Source organism: Mustela putorius, unplaced genomic scaffold (assembly GCF_011764305.1).
Source record: "Mustela putorius furo isolate JIRA1106 unplaced genomic scaffold, ASM1176430v1.1 tig00003974_pilon_pilon_pilon, whole genome shotgun sequence".
Lineage (NCBI taxonomy): Eukaryota > Metazoa > Chordata > Mammalia > Carnivora > Mustelidae > Mustela > Mustela putorius.
Genome location: NW_025422117.1, coordinates 13,594,895 through 13,601,689, shown reverse-complemented (window position 1 = coordinate 13,601,689; position 6,795 = coordinate 13,594,895). Strand labels below are relative to the sequence as shown.

The window sequence follows — 6,795 nt, the reverse complement described above, 5'->3', positions numbered from 1 at the left end:
AGGTGCCCCTTGGAGTAAATTTTTATATAAGTTGTGAAATTTGCCTCAAATTTCATTTTTTAATAATTTGTGTCCAATTGTTCCAGTACCATTTGTTGAAAAGGCTACATACATGGCCTTCACTGAGTTTCTTCATGAGTAGAAGTGGAACTCAGTGTTCCACTTTAATGTGCATATTTTCTTTTTTTCCTTCAATGCAGGAATTTTTTCCTATTATGCCTTTGAGTGTTTTTCATACTCTATTTGTTGATTTTAGGGAGTTAGATCCTTCAATGTGGAGGTTGCCTGGTTAGTATCCTTTCACTCCTTTACTAAATCTGTCCCAGAGAGCAATCAATAATGCATCTGAGCTCTGTGTTTTCCATGAATAACTTAAATCTGCTTGGCTTGATTTTGACTCTTGTTCTTGTGGAGAATATAAATCCTAGGGAAGCAAGAACCAAGAAGCAGGTAACTTTAACTTTCTGTGCACTAATTCTTACTGGATCAGAGCCCCCCCCCCCCCCCAAATCAGGAAGACTACAACTCTCATCAGTATGGCCTATGCCTGAATAAAGAAGTCTGACTAATTTTAGTTTTCAGTTAGCAGGTGCATTTGGCTGTCACTCTAAATTGTGTCTTCTGGCTTGGCCTTTATCAACCATAAAGGTGATTATTTTGGTTGTCCAGAAGCTGAAATGTCTTCTTTTTCAATTTCTAAATAATCTCAGCAGGAAGGTGGGGTGCTGTTTATGAGCCCTTTGAAATCTTTAGCATTTAGTGTATAAGTCAGAAATATTGCATGACATGACAAACAATAGAATTTGGAGGTGAAAATTACACAGGAAGAAGCTTTAGATATAGCTTTGAACATCTGCTTTTTTTTTTTCTTAAAGATTTATTTATTCATTTTTGAGAGAGAGAGTGAGAGAGTGAGAAAGTGCAAATAGGAACAGGGGCAGAGGGAGAGAATCTTAAGCAGACGCCCCTCTGAGTGGGGAGCCTGAAAAAGGCTCAGTCCCATGACCCATGAGATCAAGACCAGAGCTGAAATCACTAGTTAGATGCTCAACTGAGCCATGCAGGTGTTCCAACTTTTTTTTTTTTTTTTAAGTTTTTATTTTTAAGTAAACTCTGCACTCACCGTGGGGCTCAAACTCACAACCCCAAGATCAATGCATGCTTCACCAACTGTGTCAGCCACACACCCCTGGACATTTGATTTTAGTGTGTGTATAGATTGTTTTGACCTTGACACTTCATAGTTTATTTATACTATCTTTCTAATGCTACTGTTTTTAGGCGCATGGTATTTGACTGTGGTCTGTGTCTTAATAAGCTTGAGCTATTACAAGAAAATACCACAGACTAGGGGGGTTAAACAACAGACATTTATTTTTCACAATTCTGGTGGGTGGGAAGTCCAAGGACAAGGTGTTGGCAGATTTAATTCTTGGTGAGGGCCCTGTTCTGGCTTGCAGATGGCTGCCTTCCCACTGGCAGAGAGAGGAAGCCCTGGTGTCTTCCTTTTCTTATAAGGGCACTAATCCCATCATGAACACTCCACCTTCATGAACTCATCTAAACCCAATTACCTCCCCAAGACCCCACTTCCTAATACCATCACATTGCAGGTTAGGACTTCAATATCTGAATTTTGTGGGAGACACACAAACACTCAGTCCATGGAAGCCTATAACTATAGTGTATGGGGGCATGATGCACAGGATGACAGTTTCTATGAATTCAGGGAACATTTCAGGATTAAAAAAAACCACCAACAACAAATAACAAAACCCTGCCCATGGATCCCATTGATTGTTCCCTTCCTTATCAAGAGGATATAGACACCTTAGGTGCCAAGTGTGTAGATGACTGTGAAGCCATTAAAAAGAGTTTGTGGGAGCCGGGATTTCTTGCTAGGAACACAGAGAGTCAATTAGGGCCAAAGGTGCACAGATTCTAGTGGGTAGGCTATGAACTGTCATCATCAAATTGTAACCATGTAGGTGGCCAGAGCCAGCCACGTCTATAAGCAGGTTTTAGGAAAGTTTTTTTTTTTTTTTTTAATTTTAAAATTTTTTATTATGGGGGTGCTTGGGTGGCTCAGTTGGTTAAGTGTCTGACTTGTAATTTCTGCTCAGGTCATGATCTCATGGGTCGTGGGATCAAGCCCCACGTTGGGCTCTGCGCTCAGTAGGGCATCTTCTTGGGATTCTCTCTCTCCCTCTCCCCCTCCTCCCACCTGCATGCACATGTGCTCTCTCTCTCTCAAATAAATGAAAATATTTAAAATTTTTATTATTGAGTCTCTTTGACATACAAGGGTTTATTAGTTTCGGGTGTATGACACAGTGATTGGACAATTCTGTATATGACTTAATGATCCTCACTGTAGGTGTCATCACATCTGTCACCATACAATGTTATTATAATATTGACTAGATTCCCTAAGCTTATTTTTCATCTCCATGACTTGTTTATTTTACGACTGGAAGTTTGTACATCTTAATCCCCTTCACCTATTTTATCCCCTGCCCTTCTAGCAACCACCAGGACAAAGGTTTTAAAGTATAAACTGACACAGCTTGTTATGCAAACTTAAATTTTCCTAGGCACATTATCTGATACATTAATTGCACTGATTAATACATTGGGATGAATGATTAGTAATAATTAGTAATAATCAATTAATGCGTGAAGTGCACTAAAGGTCCCTATCTCTGATGTCCTCTGTAGCCATGCCCTTTGATAGTGCTCTCCCATACTAATTCTGGCCTTGCCTATATGATATTCTTTGGCCAATAGAATAGTAGCAGACATGTTATAAGCAGAGGTTTGAAAAAGTACTTGGGTATTCTACTCTTCTCCTGGAATCCTGCCATTGTTATGAAAACAAGCCTGTAGAGTTTGTTGAAGGATAAGAGACCACATGAAACAAAAATGAGTCATGAGTCTCTGACCTACTCCTTTAGATGACCACAAACATATGGAAAACCCCAAATGAGAACAGTTAAACCTAGCCCAGGTCAACAAAACAGTCAAGCTGATATTTATATCCATAATAAATAATAAATAGTTGGTGTTGTAAGCCTCAAAAATTTAAAGAAAAAAAATTTTTAAATTCTAGTATAATTACTGTATAGTGTTACATTAGTTTCAGGAGTACAATATAGTGATTCGAAAATTCTGTACATTACTCAGTGCTCATCATGATAGGCATACTCTTAATCCCCTTCACCTATTTCATTCATCTCTTACGCCATCCCCTGCTCTGGTAACCACCAGTTTGCTCTCTATAGTTAAGAGTCTGTTTTTTGTTTTGTCTCTTTTTCTCTTTGTTCATCTGTTTTGTTTCTTAAATTCCACACATGAGTGAAATCATATGGTATTTGTCTATCCCTGATGGACTTACTTCACAGCCTTATACTGTCTGGGTCCATCCATGTAGTAAATGACAAGATTTTGTTCATTTTTATGGCTAATATTCCACTGCATATACATATATACCACATCTTTATCCCTTCATCTATTGATGGACAATTGGGTTGCTTCCAAGTTTTGGCTATTGTAAATAATGCTGCCATACACACACACACACACACACACACACACACATACATATATATATACATATTTATCCATATATATCTTTTCAGATTATTGTTTTTGTTTTCATTTAAGGTAAATATCTGGTAGTGAAATTACTGGATCATATGGCAGTTGTATTTGCAATTATTTGAGGAAACTCCATACTGTTTTCCACAGTGACTGCACCAGTTTGCATTAGAACAATAGTGCGTGAGGGTACCTTTATCTCTACATCCTTGCCAACACTTGTTCATTGTGTTTTTGATTTTAGCCCTTCTGACAGGTATGAGGTAATATCTCATAATGGTTTTGATTTGCATTTATATCTCTGATGATGAGTGATGTTGAGCATCTTTTCATGTGTCTGTTGGCCAACTGGATGTCTTCTTTGGAGAAATGTCTGTTCATGTCTTCTGCCCATTTTTTAATTGGATTATTTGGATTTTTGTTTTGTTTTGTTTTGGTGTTGAGTTGTGTAAGTTCTTTACATATTTTGGATACAAACTCCTTATCAGGTATATCCTTTGCAAACATCTTCTCCCATTCTCTAGGTCTTCTTTTTGTTTTGTTGATTGTTATTGTGCAGAAGGTTTTTATTTTGATGTCCCAGTAGTTGATTATTGCTGTTGATTTTTGTTCTTGTTTCCCCTGCCACAGGAGACATATCTAGAAAAATGTTGCTACAGTGTTGTCAAGGAATTACTGCTTATGTTCTCTTTTAGGATTTTTATGGTTTCAGGTCTCACATTTTGAGTTTATTTTTGTGTACGGTACAAGAAAACTCAAGCTTTAAATTTTAAGATGATTGGTTAAACAGCAATAACTAACTGATTCTGGAATCGAAGTTCCAAAAAGAGAGAAAAGAGATTCTTTAGAAGACTTTTAAGCATTTTTGGCCATCTCTCTACCCTGCATTTTCTTCACTTGAACTGCAAGGGAGCTGAGATTTTGGTTTTATACTCTTACTCTTAGGCTCAAGTAGTCAGTACCAGGTAGACTGACACAAATCCAGCTGAATTTGCCTGCCAGGAGTAGAGTGGGGGAAAAAACCCACATAACTGAGAAAAAGACATTGTAGAAAAATGCCTTGCAGAATCTGGAACATCTCGTGGATAGTGCCTTTTGCTGAGTTCCGTCTTAAGAAATATCAAAAGCTGCTTTAGATTAGGAGTGTGTTAGGGATGATTCTGGCAGTTAAATGTGGAGTCAAGATGAGAACTTAATTAGGAGGCTTTTTATTTTTATTTTTTAAAAAGATTTTATTTATTTATTTGACAGAGACACAGTGAGAGAGGGAACATGAGCAAGGGAAGTAGGAGAGGGAGAAGCAGGCTCCCTGCTCAGTGGGGATGCGGGGCTCTATCTCAGGACCTCAGGATCATGACCTGAGCTGAGGGTAGACATTTAAGGACTGAGCCACCCAGGGGCCCCTTGGAGGCTTTAAAAAAAAAAAAAATGCCTAAGCCAGTCTACACTGAGAGACAATATCCATTGAGGTATACCGTTGTAAACGCTGAGTCATAAGAATTTTTGGATGCTGTATTACCAGGTAAAATCCATATTAGTTTCAACAGTGGGGTGAATAAAAAAGAGATTTTTAGTCCACTTGAAGGCAAAAAGAGAGGGTCCCTTGTATAAAACCAGGTGGCTAGAGCTGCCTCTATTGCAAATTTCTAATCTTTGCAAGAAAGCAGCATACACTTCATAGTGTACTAGACAATGCCGCAGCAGCAAACAACCCCTAGATCTCAGTGGCTTTGAGCACAATGCAACAGCACCTTATTTTTTAGTTTATTTATTACTTTTGGGATATTTTTAATGACTGAAACAAACTAGGTCTAAGACCACAGTTTCTGGAAGAACCATTTGTTCTTGCCGGGTCCTGTACCTCTCCTCAAATAAGGACCTTGGCCTCTCTTCAGGCCTTGTCTTTAAGAGCAGGGTCTCTGAAGATATCCTTGTTGACGTCAGTTTTGTCCAAGGGGATATCTGCCAAGTACCATGTGGGCATGAAGTGATTACAGTTATAAACATTCACAAAAGACTTGATCTTTGACCTGTTGGCAATTTTCTTCTTGCTCATGGCAACTATCACTTTGCAGGGATTGTGGTCAATTTCGGCCTCTAGAGCATGGCAGTTGGGAGGGTCTTAAGTGCCAGCATCAATGTTCTTCATGAGAGCACTTCGTGCCTGGAGTAACATCCTGCCAGGACCGGCACCACCCTCCTGGGTTTTTTGAGCTTGTCCATCTTGACATCAGCCACTCAAGCCTACAGCAGAAAGCCACAACGTAACTTCATAGTTTACACTTGCCACATGTCCTACATCCTTTGGAGGGCCTCTGCTCATTGCAGTCTTTCAGGGACACAGGCTGATGGATGCTTCCTCTCAACACAGGCTTCCATAATCACCAAGGCAAAAAAATGAGAGGAGGAATGTGGTGACTTGTATTCTGGCTCTTAATGCTACTGCATAGAAGAAACATGTGGCACTTCCATTTACATTTTATTGGTCTAAGCAAGTCACACAGGAGAGGAAAATAAAATCCATCTGTTTGCCTGGAAGGAGAAAGAAGCAGAACATACCCTAATATCTCCTACAGTCTTTCTGTGCAACAAAATATTTGATTTCAGGCTCATTTTTTAAAAATTTTTTTAATTTTTTATTTTTAATAAACATATAATATATTTTTAATCCCCGGGGTACAGGTCTGTGAATCGCCAGGTTTACACACTTCACAGCACTCACCATAGCACATACCCTCCCCAATGTCCATAACCCCACCCCCCTTCTCTCAACCCTCCTCCCCCCAGCAACCCTCAGTTTGTTTTGTGAGATTAAGAGTCACTTATGGTTTGTCTCCTTCCCAATCCCATCTTGTTTCATTTATTCTTCTCCTACCCCCGTAACCCCCCATGTTGCATCTCCACTTCCTCATATCAGAGAGATCATATGATAGTTGTCTTTCTCTGCTTGACTTATTTCGCTAAGCATGATACCCTCTAGTTCCATCCACGTTGTCGCAAATGGCAAGATTTCATTTCTTTTGATGGCTGCATAGTATTCCATTGTGTATATATACCACATCTTCTTGATCCATTCATCTGTTGATGGACATCTAGGTTCTTTCCATAGTTTGGCTATTGTAGACATTGCTGCTATAAACATTCGGGTGCACGTGCCCCTTCGGATCACCACGTTTGTGTGATTTCAGGCTCATTTTT

General features: G+C 39.2%; 1 pseudogene; it reads right to left on the bottom strand.

The window, feature by feature from the left end:
- Positions 1-5,408: 5,408 nt before the first annotated feature.
- Positions 5,409-5,820, bottom strand: LOC101681608 (annotated as a pseudogene).
- Between the last annotated feature and the right edge of the window lie 975 nt (positions 5,821-6,795).